The 21,640-nt window shown below is 38.0% G+C and overlaps 1 protein-coding gene across 3 annotated transcripts in view; it reads right to left on the minus strand.

Annotated features, from left to right (window-relative positions):
- The window catches only part of Calx (sodium/calcium exchanger 3), a 433,860-nt gene extending 414,226 nt beyond the window's left edge, over positions 1–19,634 (minus strand). For all 3 annotated transcript variants that reach the window (XM_067761890.1, XM_067761889.1, XM_067761888.1), the window contains exon 1: positions 19,361–19,634. The gene's annotated coding sequence lies outside the window, so the exon portion shown is untranslated. The remainder of the gene's footprint in view (positions 1–19,360) is intronic.
- Positions 19,635–21,640: the final 2,006 nt, after the last annotated feature.

The following is a 21,640-nucleotide window of genomic DNA, read 5'->3' on the forward strand; positions in this document are numbered from 1 at the left end:
TGTGAAATTTGGTAGGGCATAGATTCTACGACGATACTGTTTTCTATGAAAATGGGCGAAATCGGTTAAAGCCACGCCCAGTTTTCATACACAGTCGACCATCTGACCTTCCGCTCGGCCGTTAACACGATAACTTGACCAAAAATCGATATATCTTTACTAAACTTAGTTCACCTACTTACCTGAACTCACTTTATCTTGGTATTAAAAATGGGTGAAATCCGATTATGACCACGCCCACTTTTTCGATATCGAAAATTACGAAAAATGAAAAAAAAAATGCCATAGTTCTATACCAAATATGTAAAAAGGGATGAAACATTGTAATTGGATTGGTTTATTGACACAAAATATAACTTTAAAAAAGACTTTGCAAAATGGGTGTGACACATTCCATATTAAATAGAATAAAATGAAAAAGTTCTGCAGGGCGAAATCAGAAGCCCTTGGAATCTTGGCAGGAATACTGTTCGTGGTATTATATACATATATAAATAAATTAGCGGTACCCGACAGATGAAGGTCCGGGTCATCCTGGTCCACATTTTGGTCGATATCTCGAAAACGCCTTCACATATACAACTAAGGGTCACTCCCTTTTAAAACCCTCATTAGCACCTTTCATTTGATATTCATTTCGTACAAACGCATTCTAGAGTCACCCCTGGTCCACCTTTATGGCGATATCTCGAAAAGGCGTCCACCTATAGAGCTAAGGTCCACTCTCTTTAAAAATACTCATTAACACCTTTCATTTGATACCCATATCATACAAACAAATTCTAGAGTCACTCCAGGTCCACTTTTATGGCGATATCTCGAAAAGGCGTCCACCTACAGAACTAAGGCCCACTCCCTTTTAAAATACTCATTAACACCTTACATTTGATTCCCATGTCGTACAAACACATTCTAGAGTCACCCCCGGTCCACCTTTATGGCGATATCTCCAAAAGGCGTCGACCTATAGAACTAAGGCCCACTACCTTTTAAACTACTCATTAACGCCTTTCATTTGATTCCCATATCGTACAAGCACATTCTAGAGTCACCCCTGGTCCACCTTTATGGCGATATCCCGAAATGGCGTCCACCTATAGAACTATGGCCCACTCCCTTTTAAAATACTCTTTAATACCTCCATTTGATACCCATGTCATACAAACGCATTCCAGGGTTACCCTAGGTTAATTTTCCTACATGGTGATTTCCCCTTATTTTGTCTCAAAAGCTCTCAGCTGAGTATGTAATGTTCGGTTACACCCGAACTTAGCCTTTCTTACTTGTTTATTATTGCGTTTGTTTTTATTGTTCTTGTGGTTACAATTTGTGTTGCTTTATTGCTGCGTTCTTTAAAGTTATACTTCTTTAAGTGCGTTATGAAAAATGGACGAGAGTGAAATTTTAATAAATGTGACACAAAATTCACAGCACAATGCAGTTCGTGTGTATGTTCGCTGTGAATTGCTCGAGCAAACTTGCTTTGAGTGGGATATATTTATATGGATGCATTTACATATGTATGTATTCGAAATAAGCTACCAACCAAATAGAAATAGCGCCTCTTTTTTTTTTAAGTGCCATTTTAAAGGTTCGACTTTAGCCGGAATGATGACATTCCACGTTACGAGAACGCATATTAATACATTAATTTTGGTTCGTAAACAAAGGTCCGTGGCAGAACAAAAAAGTTAAAATAAGTGCAAACAAAAATTAATTTTTCAATTTCCCTACAATCTCTTTTATGAGAAGTCGATGGATAAAACTTTGCGTTAAGTGAGAGAGCAAGACGACTTCAAGTGTATTGGCTACTGGCGACAGAAAGGATATCGGATCAAATGAGTCTCCTTGATTCTGTACATTTTTCGGGCATAACAAAAATGGACAGCTGCAACAAGAGCACCCTTCGTGGGAGTACCCTAGCTAAATCCTCAACATCTAGGGAAATGGCATCGTTTGAAATAGGAACAGCACTGGGAGAATGGCGCAAACCCATATATTCTATATTGGCAACATCGCACATGGTTACAGGGACTAGGAGTGTATTTCCCAGTCACAATGGCAGGGAAGAAGAAAGTAGGGGCAGGGGTTTGTGAGCGGCATAAGCTTCGTATATAGCAGTAATGGGACGGCTGTTTAAGCTGGACGCGTGGTTAATAGATGCTGGGATCTAGCACAGAGCACCTCATTCGATACAATCCTTCCTTGCAAGTGATACACTGACAGGAGTTTGGTCGTCCTAAATATATTTTTTTCGGAAAATGTGGCACACAACTTCGCTTCTGTTGCGGTATTCCCAATTGATCAATTCTGGCGTGGTGCTTGAAAGAAGTATGGGTTCTTTCAACCTTCCGACCAAATACCTGCCCAGTTTCGGTTCAGTTTCGTATCTTTTAATTCCTTCATTTCATTACATGTTCTTTGCTGTTCTTTGAAATCTGCGCAGCAAGGAAGTAAAACTCCTTTACAATTTGTTTTCAAACTCCCATTTTTCAATTAAGATAATATGGCAAGGTTGGTCAAACAATTAGACTTCAAAAATTTTCTGTTTTCGTCAAAACTTTCCAATTTCCGAAAATGTTTGAAATTTTTTTAAATCAAAACCCCGAAAATTTAAGTAAATGCGAGTGCAGCTTTTATATTTTTTCAAAAACCGTTTTGATTATTTAGAGTTTGTTTCTGAGTTATATGGTAAAGTGCGGCAAAAAAGTCTTTAATTTTAAAAGTGCAGGGCATTTTTATGGTAACAAAAAATTGCACTGAAAATCGCACAACTTTGAAACGGATTAGTCTCCCAATTAAATTTAATAAAGAATGACGAAAAGAAGTTCTTATCTGCATCTGCAAAGTAGCTATAGTTTTACTTTTAGGTACATATTTCCATACCCCCCGTCCTTCAATGTTGGTCGCCTTGGCACGGAGAATGGGCTTAATTATCATGTTGGAATCTGCTCTGCGGAGGGGTCCCAACACGAAACGAACTTATAGGAAAGCCACATATGTCCTACAGTGTCGATGGCGTGTTCAGAAGAACGCATCATTTGTCGCTGCAGGAGATGTGAAGATTGCCGCACCAACAACACCCAAGCCAAAGTGTTGAGGTACCCGTGCCGATGACTGTGTGGTCAGCAGGTGTATATTGAAAGGGTGATCACGAACAGTCCCCTCCGATGCCCGGGCAAGTACGGTTGTATAAGTGCCTTACCCCGGTATGCTGGCTCTGCGGGGGGCTGACTAAACATTCCATGCAAACTCGTGGGAACTGTATGCCCAAAGTAAATAAAAATAATAAAAAGGAGAAAGGGAGCGTTCTAGGAACGCTCTCTGAAGACGATATTCTGGCTACGCCAACAAACTCCTGGCGGAGCTGGGTGAGGATGGGTCGTCAATCCTCGGAAGGCGAGCAGGCGAGTCTCAACCCAATGATCAGGGTGGCTCAAATTAACCTGCAGCACTCAAAAGTCGCTTCGGATAACCTCAGGGAGGAGGACATTGATGTCTGCCTAGTGCAGGAACCATGGGTCTTGCGGTCACAGGTTATGAGCCTGAAGACCCGAAACTATAACCTTTTTTACACACATGGTGAAGGTAAACCGAGGGCTTGTATCCTCGTTAGGAATAATTTTAATGCTTTCTTTTTACCTAATTTCAGTACTTACGACGTTGCTGTGGTCAAGGTCGAGTCAAGAAGTGGCCGAAGTATGACGGTCGCCTCGGCTTATATGGCCCACGATCGGCCCGCTCCTCCAGAATAGGTAGCGCAAATGGTAGCACAAACAGCCAAGAAGGAGACGGTCGTGATGGGTTGCGACGCCAACGTAAGGCACGTGGTTTGGGGGAGCAGCGAGATAAACAAACGGGGTGAATCTCTGTCTATGTCACCTCTGCTTTGATTGATCACCATAAATGAAATCCTAGGAAAACTTAAAGCAGGAGGGGTTAAGATCTTGGCGTATGCCGACGACGTGGCGATCTTAGTCTCCGGTCCTTTCCCTCCGTAATGAGCGAAATCATGGAAAGGGGCTTGGCTAAAATCTGCAGGTGGGTACAGGGATGTGGCCTTAGGTTAAATCCCGACAAGATGGACCTGCTTCTCTTCACGAGGAAGTACAAGCCACCTGCCTTCGAACTACCATTCTTAAACGGCCAGCAACTAACCCTGTCATCGAGTACCAAGTATCTAGGACTAACAATTGACTGCAAGTTGAATTGGAAAGTATGCATCGAAGAGCGGGTACGGAAGGCCTGCGTCGCTTTCTATGCCTGCAAATCAATGTTTGGTAAGAAATGGGGACTCAAGTCAAGCATGGTACTTTGGATGTACGAGGCGGTGGTGAGACCGGTGCTTACCTATGGTTCCATAGTCTGGTGGGAAGCTCTAAGTAAGAGATATAATCCCACCAGCCTGCAAAAAGTCCAGCGCACTGCGTGCGTTGGTGCCATAGGGGCCGGACGCACTTGCCCCACAGCTGCTTTAGACCCCATTTTGCACCTGCTTCCGATCGACTTGGATATACTTTGTACATCGTCACAAACCGCACTGAGACTCAGGGAATCTGGGTGTTGGAAGGATACTCAGCAAGGGCATAGTAGTATCCTTAAGAAACTTCCGGATGGTACATGTAGTACCGAGACAGATTACTACCCTCGCAAACTGAAGTTTGAGTACGGTTGTAATAACGTCATTCCAAGCAGGAATGAGTGGAAGAGAAACCCGGGCATAAGGGTCGACGATATCCAAATCTACACTGACGGCTCCAAGATGGAATCGGGAGTGGGGGCTGGAGTCTTCTCTAAGTCCCTAGATTTGTCTGCATCATTCAGACTCCCATTGCACTGCAGCGTGTTTCAAGCAGAAATTCTCGCGATTTGGCAAGCCTGCAAATCACTGGAGGGCTTGAATGTAGCTGGTAAAGTTTTCATCCTGTCGGATAGCCAAGCAGCGATAAAAGCGCTCTCCGCAACACACATTAACTCAAAATTAGTGTGGCTTGTAAGCGACTCATATCCCAGTTATCCACCAATCTAGAACTACGCGTTATCTGGGTCCCGGGTCATAGGGGGATAGAGGGTAATGAGAAGGCCGACGAGCTAGCACGCAGAGGCTCTTCGGAGATGAACGAGGAAATAACCTGTGTCGAAATAGGCATACCTTTAGCAGTAGCCAAGGGGAATATCCAAAGCTTTTACTTGAAGAAAGCACAAACAAAGTGGAATAACATCACCACCTGTGCAATATCAACATTCATTTGGCCAAACTATTATGGAAAGAGGACGAGAAGTCTTCTGACCAAATCCAGGGCTAACACACGCAAACTGATAGCAGTCTGCACCGGTCATTGGGCAAAAGGAACGCATGCGGAAAAGATGGGCATTCTGTATAACGACTACTGCAGAAGCTGCAAAGATCCAAATGCCAGGGAGACAGTAGAACACTTTATGTGTAAATGCCCGACTCTAGCTAGAGCCCGGCTAAGGTTCCTTGGAACCCCGTTTCTAGAAGACCTCAGAGGGTTAGCTCAGGAGGGATAGCAATCACGAATATTCTTAATTTTATCAACAACTCTTGCTGGTTGTAATACATAGACCGTAACATTCCGTAGGTTTTTAGACGAGTTACATGGCATCAAAACGACTTTAAAGAGCTACTTGGGCGACCAGGGTCGCAGCCATTTCCCCTACCTACCTACCTACATATTTTTTTTATTTCAGGAAGATTTAAAAAAAATTTAGTTTCTGAAATACATATGGCACCGTACATTAATATTGGTTAAAACAAATCAAATAAATATAACAATTCAAGTTAGTTTATGATTTTGCTGCTATTTTTGTGCACACAGGTGTATGTATATGCATACATACATACGTACAAATTATGTGTGACACAAGGGTTCCCGTATGTGACCTGTGGTCTCCCGGGATGCCATGGAACTGTGCCAATAGACCACCGGCACCAACTCGCATGCAGCAACAGCAAGAACAACAAAAAAAAACTGTAAAACAGCACAAAACCGGACAATGTGTGCGGCTGCTTAAGTAAAACAAGTAGCAAAGTATTATACTGCATTGACAGCAGTGGAAGCAGAAGTGACTACAAAAAAAAATCGAATAAAAAAAATTTTGTTTGGAAATTTTGTATGCCGAAATGTTTTTTTTTTTTTTAATTCGTAACCAAATGGGGTGTGCCTTTCTGTGTGTGATTTTTATACTCAGTTGAGCAGAGCTCACAGAGTATATTAAGTTTGATTGGATAACGGTTGGTTGTACATATATAAAGGAATCGAGATAGATATAGACTTCCATATATCAAAATAATCAGGATCGAAAAAAACTTTGATTGAGCCATGTCCGTCCGTCCGTCCGTCCGTCCGTTAACACGATAACTTGAGTAAATTTTGAGGTATCTCGATGAAATTTGGTATGTAGGTTCCTGAGCACTCATCTCAGATCGCTATTTAAAATGAACAATATCGGACTATAACCACGCCCACTTTTTCGATATCGAAAATTTCGAAAAACCGAAAAAGTGCGATAATTCATTACAAAAGACCGATAAAGCGACGAAACTTGGTAGATGAGTTGAACTTATGACGCAAAATAGAAAATTAGTAAAATTTTGGACAATGGGCGTGGCACCGCCCACTTTTAACAGAAGGTAATTTAAAATTTTGCAAGCTGTAATTTGGCAGTCGTTGAAGATATCATGATGAAATTTGGCAGGAACGTTACTCTTATTACTATATGTACGCTTAATAAAAATTAGCAAAATCGGAGAAGGACTACGCCCACTTTTAAAAAAAATTTTTTTTAAAAGTAAAATTTTAACAAAAAATTTAATATCTTTACAGTATATAAGTAAATTATGTCAAGATTCAACTCCAGTAATGATATGGTGCAACAAAATACAAAAATAAAAGAAAATTTAAAAATGGGCGTGGCTCCGCCCTTGGTATGAAAAATGAACGAAATCCGACTATGACCACGCCCACTTTTTCCATATCGAAAATTACGAAAAATGAAAAAAATGCCATAATTCTATACCAAATACGAAAAAAGGGATGAAATATGGTAAGGTAATTGGATTGTTTTATTGACGCTAAATATAACTTTAGAAAAAACTTTATAAAATGATTGTGACACCTACCATATTAAGTAGAAGAAAATGAAAAAGTTCTGCAGGGCGAAATAAAAAACCCTTAAAATCTTGGCAGGTATTACATATATAAATAAATTAGCGGTATCCAACAGATGATGTTCTGGGTCACCCTGGTCCACATTTTGGTCGATATCTGGAAAACGCCTTCACATATACAACTACCACCACTCCCTTTTAAAACTCTCTTTAATACCTTTAATTTGATACCCATATCGTACAAACTCATTCTAGAGTCACCCCTGGTCCACCTTTATGGCGATATTTCGAAAAGGCGAACACCTATAGAACGAAGGCCCACTCCCTTTTAAAAATACTCATTAACACCTTTCATTTGATACCCATATCGTACAAACAAAGTCTAGAGTCACCCCTGGTCCAGAAAGGCCCACTCCCTCTTAAAATACTCATTAACTCCTTTCGTTTGATACCCATATTGCACAAACGAATTCTAGGGTCACCCCTGGTCCACCTTTATGGCGATATCTCGAAACGGCGTCCACCTATGGAACTAAGGATTACTCCCTTTTAAAATACTCATTAACACCTTCCATTTGATACCCATATCGTACAAACGCATTCTAGAGTCACACCTGGTCCATCTTTATGGCGATATCTCGAAAAGGCGTCCACCTATAGAACTAAGGCCCACTCCCTCTTAAAATACTCATTAACACCTTTCGTTTGATACCCGTATTATACAAACACATTCTAGAGTCACCCCTGGTCCACCTTTATGGCGATATTTCGAAAAGGCGAACACCTATAGAACGAAGGCCCACTCCCTTTTAAAAATACTCATTAACACCTTTCATTTGATACCCATATCGTACAAACAAAGTCTAGAGTCACCCCTGGTCCAGAAAGGCCCACTCCCTCTTAAAATACTCATTAACTCCTTTCGTTTGATACCCATATTGCACAAACGAATTCTAGGGTCACCCCTGGTCCACCTTTATGGCGATATCTCGAAACGGCGTCCACCTATGGAACTAAGGATTACTCCCTTTTAAAATACTCATTAACACCTTTCATTTGATACCCATATCGTACAAACGCATTCTAGAGTCACACCTGGTCCATCTTTATGGCGATATCTCGAAAAGGCGTCCACCTATAGAACTAAGGCCCACTCCCTCTTAAAATACTCATTAACTCCTTTCGTTTGATACCCATATTGCACAAACGAATTCTAGAGTCACCCCTGGTCCACCTTTATGGCGATATCTCGAAAAGGGGTCCACCTATAGAACTAAGTCCCACGCCCTTTTAAAATAATCATTAATACCTTTCATTTGATACCCATATCATACAAACAAATTCTAAAGTCACCCCTGGTCCACCTTTATGGCGATATCTCGAAAAGGCGAACACCTATAAAACGAAGGCCCACTCCCTTTTAAAAATACTCATTAACACCTTTCATTTGATACCCATATCGTACAAACAAAGTCTAGAGTCACCCCTGGTCCACCTTTATTGCGATACCTCGAAAATGCGTCCACCTATAGAACTAAGACCCACTCCCTCTTAAAATACTCATTAACTCCTTTCGTTTGATACCCATATTGCACAAACGAATTCTAGAGTCACCCCTGGCCCACCTTTATGGCGATATCTCGAAACGGCGTCCACCTATAGAACTAAGGCCCACTTCCTTTTAAAATACTCATTAACACCTTTCGTTTGATGCCCATATTGTGCAAAAAAATTCTAGGGTCACCCCTGCTCCACCTTTATGGCGATATCTCGAAACGCCGTCCACCTATGGAACTAAGGATTACTCCCTTTTAAAATGCTCATTAACACCTTTCATTTGATACCCATATCGTACAAACGCATTCTAGAGTCACCCCTGGTCCATCTTTACGGCGATATCTCGAAAAGGCGTCCATCTATAGTACTTAGGTCCACGCCCTTTTAAAATACTCATTAATACCTTTCATTTGATACCCATATCGTACAAACGCATTCTAGAGTCAACCCTGATCCACCTTTATGGCTATATCCCTAAATGGCGTCCACCTATAGAACTATGGCCCACTCCCTCATAAAATACTCTTTAATGCTTTTCATTTGATACACATGTCATACAAACACATTCCAGGGTTTCCCTCGGTTCATTTTCCTACATGGTTATTTTCCCTTATGTTGTCACCATAGCTCTCAACTGAGTATGTAATGTTCGGTTACACCCGAACTTAACCTTCCTTACTTGTTATACTTCTTTTTGTGTGCCTAAATATATATATGTGTCCGTATATACTACTTAGTGCATCAGCAGCAGTTACGCCATCCAAAATACGGTTCAAATGTCGTCGACCGCTCGTCGTGTGTGCGTCCGTCAGTCGGTCTGTAGGTTGTACCTATTTATATATATTTGATGCTGAAAACTAGAGCGCATATATGCATGTATTTACATATATATACACTGAAGGAAAAAGACTGGTAAAATTAACCGAAATTTCTGTCAATTGTTATCCATCGCAACAAGATGTTGCATCAAATACGCACAAATCGTTGATTCGTAATTGACAAATGAACAAAAAAGTTGTTGCGACAGCTTTGTATGAAAGTAACTATGTTGACATATAAATAAATAAATGTAAGGCGCGATAACCCCCGAAGAGATTTTAGGCCCAACTTCTCTTCCAATTTGCGTCGTGCTCCTTTTTAATGTTTCTTACAAATTGGCGGGAAGCGACCTACTTGTTTTATGCCAACTCCGAACGGCATCTACAAGGCAGATGAGTTTTCACTAAGAGTATTTCATGGCATAAATACACTCGGAGTGTTTGCCGAACACTGCCGAGAGGCGACTCTGCTTAGGTAATTTTTTTCTTATTGAAAAAGCTTGTTTCTAAAATTTTGACGTTGCTTTTCCCGGGGTATGAACCCAGGGTCTTCGCTGTGGTAGGCGGAGCACGCTACCATCACACCACGGCGGCCGCCATATAAATACGTAAATATGTGAATACATAAGTACGCATGCTTGCTACATATACATACATACGAATATAGAAATGAAAATAGTAGTCACAAAACTGATTCTCAATTCTTTCAGTTGCAGCTCAGCTCATTCTCAATTTCATCTCTCGCATGTAGTTGCCACACTTGATTGTTTCGAACAAAACTTGTAGTATAAATGTTTGACGTAACATTTTAAAAAGAGAACTTGTAAGTTATAGAAAAGTAAAGAATCAAATCGCAGCAAGGTAATTCCCCACTGGAGTAACTTTACATGTAATTCGGCAAGTTTTATTTTCGTAAAACTTTAAGTAGAAACGATTCCAAAACAACTCAAACTTTTGTTTTGTCGAAAATATCAACATTAAAAAAGGGTTTTTTTACTATCTTATTAGATTCGTTCGCGTGAGTGAAAATTCGTAAAAACTTGAACAAAGCGTTACTAATTTTGGAAAAATCCTGTTCGTTCAAACAAAACTTTTGCAACAAGAGGGCGCATTTTGCATTACGGTAGGAGTAGAAGTCGCAAAATAGTACCCGATAAATAAGTGTCCCGGTATCTCATAATTTTTGCACAGTAAATTCAAAAAAGGGTTTTTTTCGTTTTGTATTGATAACTGAAAAACTAGTTTTTTGTTGTTTTCCCATTTTTTGTGTTTTTTCCATTTGGAGGTTTTCTTATTTTGGCGTTTTTTTGTTTTTTTTAACAATTGGCACCATCGTCATAAGTACAAAGTAGAGAGCGCAGTGAGCGTAAAATTCTCCTTGAAATTTGCTTATGTATTGACAGTTGATCGCCGTTGAAATGACCTGTAAGATCAGTTGTGTTAACAGGAAAATCAGTTAGATTGATTAGGAATCTGTCAATTTTACAAAATTTTGTTAACTTGAGAGCGACAATTTCTCTTCTGTTGAAACGGCTAAACTAATTTGTTCCCTTAACAAAGAACTCGGTCGAATTAACCATAATTCGATCAATTTCACCGAATCTCTGTTAAGTCAAGGACAACACAACCGATTTGTTGATTTTACTTGCACCATTTCTTTCAGTGTATATACACTCGCTCACAAATAGTTAGCAAACCAACTATGACCAACAACAACAACAAACAGACTCCCTTTGTCCTTTCTACTCTAGCGGGTGCGTCTTCTTAGGTACTACACGGCTTTTTGTTTGTTTTTTTGCTATGTTTTTAAACAAATTTTGGTTTTCTGCATTTGAACAAGCTTTGTGGCGATTGCACTTCGTATCAATTCTTTATTTTTTGTCGGATTTTACGTTTAAAGCTTTTTACCACTATTTCTACGTGAATTAGTGAAATATGCTGAAGTTGGTACGCGTTACCGCCCAAATGTATGCAACGATATTTGAATGAGATCTGCTCTTGAGTTTATGCACACGTACGCAAATGCATGTAGTAACTATGTATGTGTGCATGCATGCATGCATAACTGCGCTCGCTGCCGTTTTAGTAACGGTAAGTGTTGTTTATTTTTTTATTTTTTTTTGTATTTTTCGCTGTTTCGGTTTTAGTTTGGTGAAACTCTTAGTTTTTATTTGCCTTTCAAAGGCGTTCGTTGCATTTATGGGCGGCTACTTAGTGCCAAATTTATGGACTTTCATTTTTCAACATCACTTTAGCTATTTTGCTTAGTTTTTCACCAATGGCTGTTGGTTGGGTTGGAATTGAACAAATTTTTTGTGTTAAGAAGTGGTATAAATTTTCGCATTGCTGCTTAAATCGGCTTTTTTTACTCAAGTGGTTGAGTTATACATATTTTTGAAAACGTACATATGTACGTCTTTCATTTCACTTTTTTTTTTAACTGGAGGGCTTAAAATTTTAATTTTAAAATTTTTTTTTTTAATATGTATTTTGTCCAATTAAAAATTTTGTTTAACTTTTTTACTAACTTTTTCAAATTTTTTTTTATTTTAATTAAAATTTTTGGTTTTGCGATTTTTGTTTAGGTTAATATATATATGTATAAATTTATATTTTTTTAATTAGGAAAAAGTTAACAATATTAAAATTTTTTCTGCATTTTTTATTTAATTTCCAGTTTCGCAGTTTTGTCTGGTCGAAAATTTGGCATTTATTTTTCTGATTTTTCCTTAACTTTTAAAAGTTATTTTTAAATTTTGAATTTTTTAATTTTTTAATATAATTTTTTTTTTAGATAATAAAATCCTTTACTTTATAATTATTTATCCAAACTAAAAAAAATTAACGCTTTTTAAATTTCCGGATTTTTCAACCATAAAAGTTGAATATCTGCATATTAGAATTGATCGAAGCAAACATCGAAAAATTATTCACTAAATATGTTTGTAGATTATTAAATTAACGTCAAAAATTAAAAAGCTACAATTGTACAAACAAGTGAAAGTAAGAACAGTGCCATTTGTTTATATTGTGAAAAAACGCTGTTAATTGGTTTAAATGCCCCACGAATTTATTGTTATTAATGTTAAATAAACATATATGGAACATCAATTTGTTGCTTTAACTGAATATTCAAAAATATTGATATATCAGGAAAAAAAGTTCCACTAAGCATACCCAAAAAAATAATTTTCGAGCCTGCAAAATTTGAGTTTTTTGACTTTTTTCTTTGATTTTTAAGGTTTTTTTCATGACCTACTTAAAAAATTTTCATTTGATTTTAAAATTTTCATGTATACCCTGTCCGAATCAAAATTGTCCGCTAAAAACTTTGGTGATAACAGTTGTTTGAAAAAAAAAAAATATTTTTTGGGGTTTGAGGAGTGTTTTGGTGAAAAATTTTATTTTTTGCCATTTTTTTATTTATAATATACTAGCCTTTACCCGCGGCCCCGTCCGCAAGGAGAAAATAAAATATATGTGCTATTCAAGTTAGCCTGCTTATCAAGTTATCTGTTTAAAAAATTTGTTCTGTCTAATGCATTTTATTTTTGTAATTGAGTAAAAAAAAAAGAAATAAATGAGCTTATAACCTGATAGGATCCCCAAATGATCCCAAAATTATACAGAAAAATCCACGAAATTACCCCGACGCTATCGCGGACGGATCCCGAAAACCATCTAGAAATGCCAGGAAAGGGTCTCCAAAAGTTCCCGGAATAGTCCCAAAAAACCAGAAATGACAACGACGCGATTCTGGACTTATCCAGAGAACCCCAAAGAACTGATGCCTGAAGGGTACCAAAATGATCCCGAAATAGTCCCGCAAAAGTTCCGAAATGACCCTGGCGGGCTCCCGGACGGTTCTCAAATACCATCCAGAAAATATCCAAGAAGAGTCCCTAAATTATTCCGCGATAGTCCAGAAAAACTACCGAAATGACCCCGACGGGATCCACGATGGATCGCGAAAACCATACAGAAATGATTCCAGAAGGGTCCCAAAATTATCCCGTATTAGTCCCGAAAAAGTCCTGAAATGATCCCGACGGGATCCCGGACGGATCCCGAAAACTATCCAGAAATGATGCCGGAAAGGTCCTCAACTGATCCCCTAATAGTCCCGAAATGACCCTGACGGAATCTCGAACGGATTCCTAAAAAACCCTGAGAGATCCCGGACAGATCCCGAAATCCATGCAGAAATGATCTTGAAAGGGCCCCAAAATGATCCCGAAATATTATCGGAAAAGCCCAGAAATAACCCGACGGGATCCCGGACGGATCCCAAAAATTATCCAGAAATGATGCCGGAAAGGACCTCAAATGATCCCCTAATAGTCCCGAAATGGCCGAAAACCATCCAGAAATTATGCCGGAAGGGACCCCAAATGATCCCAAAAACAATACAGAAATGATGCTCGAAAATACCCCAAATTATCCCGAAATTATCCTGGCAGGATCCCCTACGGATCCCAAAAACCATCCAGAAATGATGCCGAAAGGCTCCCCTAATTATCTCGTATTAGTCCCGAAAAAGTACCGAAATGACCCCGACGGGATTCATGACGGATCCCGAAAACCATATAGAAATGATGCCGGAAGTTACCCCAAATGATCCCGAAATAGTCTCGAAATGACCCTGGCAGGATCCCGTACGGATCCCAAAAACCATCCAGAAATGATGCCGAAAGGCTCGCGTAATTATGCCGTATTAGTCCCGAAAAAGTATCGAAATGACCCCGACGGGATTCATGACGGATCCCGAAAATCATCCAGAAATTATGCCGGAAGGGACCCCAAATGATCCCGAAAAAGTCACGAAATTACCACGACGGGATCTCGAAAACTATACAGAAATAATGCCGGAAAGGTCCCCAAATGATCCCCTAATAGTCCCGAAATGGCCCTGAGGGGATCCCGAAAGCCATCCAGAAATGAAGCCGAAAAGGTCCCCAAATGTTCCCGTATTAGTCGCGAAGAAGTGCCGAAATGACCCCAACGGGATCCCGGACGAAGTCCTAAAACTATTTAGAATAGATGCCGGAAGGTACCTCAAATGATCCCGTATTAGTCGAGAAAAAGTCCCGAAATGACGCCGACGGGATCCCGGACGGATCCCGAAAACCATCTAGAAATGATGCCGGAAGGCACCCTAAACGCATCCAACGGATCCCTACAAGCATCCAGAAATGATGCCGAAAGCGTCCCCAAATGATCCCGTGTTAGTCGAAAAAGTCCCGAAATGACCCCGACGGGATCCCGGACGGATCCCGAAAACCACCTAGACATGATGCCGGAAGGTACCTCAAATGATCCAGGTCGAGAAAAAGTCCCAAAATGACCCTGACCATCCAGAAATGATGCCGAAAGGGTCTCTAAATGATCCAGAAATAGTCCCGAAATGACCCGACGGGATCCCCGACGGATCCCGAAAACCATCCAGATATGATGCCGAAAGGGTCCCCAAATGATCCCGTATTAGTCGAGAAAAAGTCCCGCCGAAATGAAGACGGGATCCCGGACGGATCCCAAAAACCATCTAGCAATGATGCCGGAAGGTACCCAAATGACCCCGTATTAGTCGAGAAAAAGTCCCGATATGACCCCGACGGGATCCCGGACGGATCCAGAAAACCATCTAGAAATGATGCCGGAAGGTACCCTAAATGATCCCGGATATAGTCCCGAAATGATCCTGACGGGATCCCGGACGGAACCCGAAAACCATCCAGAAATGATGCCGAAAGGGTCCCCAAATGATCCCGAATTAGTCCCGAAATGACCCGACGGGATCCCGGATGGATCCCGAAAACCATCCAGATATGATGCCGAAAGGGTCCCAAAATGATCCCGTATTAGTCGAGAAAAAGTCCCGAAATGAAGACGGGATCCCGGACGGTTCCCAAAAACCATCTAGCAATGATGCCGGAAGGTACCCCAAATGACCCCGTATTAGTCAAGAAAAAGTCCCGAAATGACCCGACGGGATCCCGGACGGATCCAGAAAACCTTTTAGAAATGATGCCGGAAGGTACCCTAAATGATCCCGGATATAGTCCCGAAATGACCCTGACGGGATCCCGGACGGAACCCGAAAACCATCCAGAAATGATGCCGAAAGGGCCCCCAAATGATCCCGTATTAGTCGAAAAAAGTCCAGAAATGACCCCGACGGGATCCCGGATGGATCCCGAAAATCATCTAGAAATGATGCCGGAGGGTACGTCAAATGATCCCGTATTAGTCGAGAAAAAGTCTCAAAATGACCCTGCCGGGATCCCGAACGGATCCCGAAAACCATCCAGAAATGATGCCGGAAGGTAGCTCAAATGATCCAGTATTAGTCGAGAAAAAGTCTCAAAATAACCCTGATGGGATCCCGGACGGATCCCGAAAACCATCCAGAAATGATGCCGAAAGGGTCCCCAAATGATCACGTATTGGTCGAGAAAAAGTCCCGAAATGACCAAGACCGAAAACCATCCAAAAATCATCCCGGAAGGGTCTCGATATGACCCCAACGGGATTACAAATAAGACGAAGCTAATTGTAGAACCATTTTAATAATGCAGCAGGCGCGTTGGAGCGAATGAAGAGTTACAAAGAAACATACAGGTAAAGCTAATAAAAGCGCGCTAATAAAAAAAAATTGAAGGAGGGCGGATGGCGGAGGAGAACTACCGCTGCTCGTTTTTCCAAAATTGTTTAGATCTCGATCTGTATGTGCCAGATACCAAAAACTATTGATTTAGGAGAAAATTTATATTGAGTTACAAGAATTTATAGATTTTACACCAGAGGGGTAGAAAGGGGAGGGGGGAGCGGAGGGTGTCACAGCTCACTTTATAAGCCCTCGACTTATTTGACTTATTGAGTCTGTGATATTGATGAAGGCCAGTATACGTAAAGTTATAATGTGAAAAATTATTAAAAAGTAATTGCTCGAAGGGGTCGTGGTCCTCCCACTCCTCATTCCATGTTCGAAAAAAATTTCGCTAGTAGACTACTGCCTGTGTCCCAAATCTCATCAAAATCCGTGTAGCCGTTCTGGCGTGATTCAGTCGCAAAGACTAAAAAATATAATAATTAAACTATAACCATTCGTAGGGGGCGGGGCCTCCCCCCTTTTGAAAAATATATAGCTAGTAGATCCTTCTAGACTATTGGCTATATGTGTGCCAAATTTCATCCAAATCCGTCCAGCAGTTCTTGCGTGATTGAGTCACAAAGACAAATGTCTGGACAAACATCCAAACATCCAAACATCTAAACATCCAAACTTTGCCATTTATAATATAAATTAGATATTAGATATTAGATTAGATATCCCATACAACCGACTGTTCAGGTAAGAGGATTTTCATCATTTTTGTCGAAATCGATTTTTAGTCCGATCTATGCTCAATACGTAAGCTTGTGGTAACATTTGATGTTGCTAGCTGTTAAAATGAGGCAGAAGTGGGGCAGAAATGGCGAAAACCCTCTTATTGAACAATCGATTGTAAGGGAGGTACATATATGCTATAGTAGCCCGATCCGGCCGGTTCCGACAATTGTCAAATCTCCTATAAAAATATGCCTGCTTACCAAATTTCATCAAGATATCTCAAAAATTGAGGGACTAGTTTGCGTTCAAACAAACGGACAGACGGACGGAAGGGCGGGCGGACGGACGGACAGATGGACATGGCTAAATCAACTTAGCTCGTCCCCTGATCATTTTGGTATACTTATTGGTGGGTCTAACGGAAACATATACATAAAAAATGATTTGGAGCCTTGAAAATGAAAAAAATCGATTTCGACCAAAATAAGTTCCAAAAACCAAAAAAAAAAATTTTTTTTAAACTGTTTATGTCAACGTTTTATCGCATAATTTTAAGCGGGATAGGAACTACGAGACAAATTCGTTTTCATCGGCAACTTTTCACCAAAACGCTCCTCAAAACCCAAAAAATATTTTTTTTTTCAAACAACTGTTATCACCGAAATTTTTAGCGGACAGTTTTGAGTCGGACAGGGTATACATGAAAATTTTAAAATCAAATGAAATTTTTTTAAGTAGGTCATGAAAAAAACCTTAAAAATCAAAGAAAAAAGTCAAAAAACTCAAATTTTGCAGGCTCGAAAATTATTTATTTGGGTATGCTTGGTGGAAATTTTTTTTTCCTGAGCCCAAAACCTATCGAAAAATCGATGGTGTGATATGGGTTAACTTTCGTCCATGCAAATCAACCCAGCTTAATACATACATACATACCTATCTTGCAAAGGCTGTTTTTATATTTAAATTTTTTATTTTTTTATTTAAGTTGATACCCCCCATCATTTTATTTTTATAATTTTTATAATAAACATTTTCAAATGTTTGAAATTTAAATTAATAAATTTTCTTTTAATATTAAAATGAAATTTTGAGCATTAAAATTTTTAACATTTTCATTTATCTTGAAATTAACTCATTTTTCTTTGTCTTCAAGCTTAAGATACTTATGACTTTTTAAATTTTGTTAAACAATATAATTGTCCTTAGCATTTTAAGCGAAAAAACAAATATTTTTTTTAAATAGTTTTTAACTTTTTTTGTAGTTTTTTTTTATTTGTATTTTTATTTAAGTTCTTCAAAGTTCTCGCAAAATTCTAGTGTTAACATCTTAAGTAAACCAGAAATAGTAAATTTTGATGTTTTTTCAAAAATGTTTATATTTATTATTTCGTGTGTAATTATATTTATTTAAAAATCTTTTATACTGAAATTGAGAAAAATAAAGCACGCATTTTAAATTTTGGTAAACAAAATAAATGTGCCAACAAATTTTAAATTTAAAAAAATATATATAGTTTGTAAAGATTTTTAATTTTTATTTTCTAAAGTTGGAATGTTTTATACTAAAAATTTTGAAATTGAAGCAATAATTAATAATATTTTTTTATTTTAATATTAAGTTTTTAATTTTTTTGCACTCTCATTTTTAAGTGGACAAAGTTAGTTTTTATTTTTTTATTTTTAAACTTTTAAATTTAACAATTCCACACTTTAATATTTTTCTGCAAGATTTTCTTTTCATAAGTGATTCATTATATTTTTTTTTTTTTTATTTTAAACAAACATTTCATTATTGGATATGCAAATATATATAAAAAAATGTTTTCTTAGTAAAATTGATAATAATACAGCCTATGAATTTCTCTTATTTTTAAAATTAAGTATCTTTCAATTTTCAATTTCCTTTTATACACAATCCAAATTATGTGGAATAATTTTAGGCTCGTTGGACGGAACTTGATAGTGACATTGGATTTTCTAGAAAAACATTATTAGCAATGCTTCCGCTGTTCACTATCATATATATTATATTCAATTTGAAATCTTAAATATTTTCATTTTAATAAAACTTTTTTATTAAAGGCGCAATTTTAAGTTTTGTATTTTTTTTATAAACCTACACATTTTTAGGATATAATTTTTTTTTTACCTGAATAAAAAAAAAAAAAACTTCAGCTTCAAATTATAATTTTTAATAAATTTAAAATATTAAATTCTTAATCTTTTCACCCTGTTTAAACCAATCAAGTTTTGAATTTTTTGTGCTTTTGTAGCTTAATGAGTTTTGAATTAAAAAATTTGACCATAATTTCACTCAAAAAAAAATTATAATTCATCGAAAAGTCATATATTTATTAAAAAGCTTTAAAATTTCCGATTTTTAAACTTGTCGAACTTGCAGTTAGAAAATTTTGAAAATAAGGAAGAAATTTTGTGAATAAAGAAATTATATCTAGACTTTTTTATTTACAAAATTATTGAAATATTTATTTAAATTATGTCATTATACAAAAAATCACCAACCCAATAAAAATAGATGGAAGTAGAATAAGTACGTCGTAGAATTTTTTTTTTTAGATCGTTGAACTTTGCATAGATTTTCACACACAAATATTCATAACAATAACAATAAACAGCTGCTTTTGTACAACTGCCAAATAGTGTAATATGTATATGCAGTTGTATGTAATCTCTACTGTTTATGTTGCAAGTGCTTGGCTCTTGGTTAACTAGCACAGCACTGCAAAGAAAGTAGAGAAGTTGACGCGCTTTTCCAAATTTCAACCGAACTTGTGCGTACGAGTTGCTAATCACGACTGTCACCTATAGTGAAATGGGAATGCTAACAAACAACATAGCAACGGCGACAGGATATGGTGAGCTAGTTAACCAAATACCCGAGAGCTCCCGAAGTGCAATGAAGTTGTGCAGCACACTCTCACTCTCTGTTAAAGGAGGAGTAACTAAATAATGGGTACATATGTATGTACATTGTACACACGACAAATCAGGCCGATTGTTGATAGAGAAGTTATTACAAAAATAAACAATGGAAAATGATAAAACTTGTGTAAGCGTACATATCAAGCATTGCACCAGCTTATCGCTTAATAAACTTTTAAATAAATAAATACTACACTAATAAACAAAACAAAAGAGAAACATTAACATAAAACAAAGAGGCGTTTAATTTTTTTGTAACGGTTAAAATTTTGGCTTTGAAAAAATATCGCTCCTGTTTTTATGTCGCCAGAATTCGTTTCTCGTAGGCTCTCTATTTCCATCTCTCTCTCTTTCTAGCACTGTTTTGCTCACTCGCTCTATTTGCTTGCTTTTTATTTACCTTTCAAGTGGGGTCAGCGATACTTAAATGCATCATTTACCCAACAGAGTTGCCAAAGGTTGATAATTTGGCACTTACTAATAAATATCAATAGGAGCCGATATCGATTCAAAGTTATCGGTTTATTGCTCGTGTTAATATTCGCTTTTAACATATCGGGTGTCCACTAATGTTAAATTAAAAACGACACGATTCTTTAACCCTTTCGCTACAACTTTTGTACGGTTTGATTGAAAAATCCAATTTTCTCAATTCCTACTCATATTGGCCCATGGAATACCAATTACTACTCCTTTTTAAAAAATTTTTACGCTAAATGTGTTTTTTTGAGTGTATCCATATAGATACAAATTTTGTGAATGGTAAAGAAAAATGCTAAAATTGCGCTAAGCTTTATATTAAATTTTTATTTGTTTCAAGTGTTAAAATACATAAAAATTCATCTTTCCAATGAATAAGGCATAAATATTAATATATGACATAAAAACTATATATCCGTGGTATATCTCAAAATCATATAGTATGCCTTTTGAGCTGTATAGGCAAAACAGTTTCATTCCGCATTTGATGGGTTTCTTGGGCATATGTGACCCGGTCTATGAAAAGGTGGCTTATGAATCAAACAAGAAATTGCGAGAAACAGCTGTTAACAGATCGGGTCACATATATTGCCTCAAAGAAGTCCTTCCTTTAAATGGAACCATCATCTCATCCACACAGAGGTTTTCATCTTTTGGAATAGTGTATGTTTTTTGTATAAACATATTTAAAAGTGGACGAGAAGATGCAGTTTATCGCTTTGTAGTGAACTAGTTGTAAACCTGAACCCATTTCCCAAAAAATGGAACCTTTGTCTCGACATATTTTCGGGGAATGATGGTATTACGGGGCCCATTGTCCAGTACATTTGCAAAAGCGGGTAGCCGATTGTACCAATCATTATTTCTGGAGAAATATATTTTAAACGTTCTTGAGTACACAAATTTAACGATTTCCCATTTTTTATTATTCACGTCTGGTTTGTTGAAGATACCACTTCATGAAGAAATTCTCCTATAAAATACTGTATGGGTATTTTAATAGGTTTCTTTGACCCAGATTCAATAAAAGTAGTTTCTGGAGTGGTCCAAGAAGCTTTTATGCAACGAAATTGGTCGGCCTTTTTCAATGGCACATGTGGAGTTTGGAAAATACCGCTCTTTTAAACTGTCCCATCAACTCAATGGCTAGCTACTATTTCAACTTCCCCAGAACCCTCGTAATTAGCAACATCTATATCCTGTATGTTTATCTCATACGGCCCTTCTCGAGAAAGCTCTTCCAATAAAAGGGTTTCATTGTCCTGAAGGGCATCTAATAAGTTGTTAGCCAGGTTATCTTCATCAGATTCATAATCTAAATCAGAAATATCGGGATCGACCAAGGTAGTTAAAAGTTTTTCATTTTCTTGATCTTTTCAT

This window comes from Eurosta solidaginis, chromosome 1, assembly GCF_040869045.1.
Source record: "Eurosta solidaginis isolate ZX-2024a chromosome 1, ASM4086904v1, whole genome shotgun sequence".
Taxonomy (NCBI): domain Eukaryota; kingdom Metazoa; phylum Arthropoda; class Insecta; order Diptera; family Tephritidae; genus Eurosta; species Eurosta solidaginis.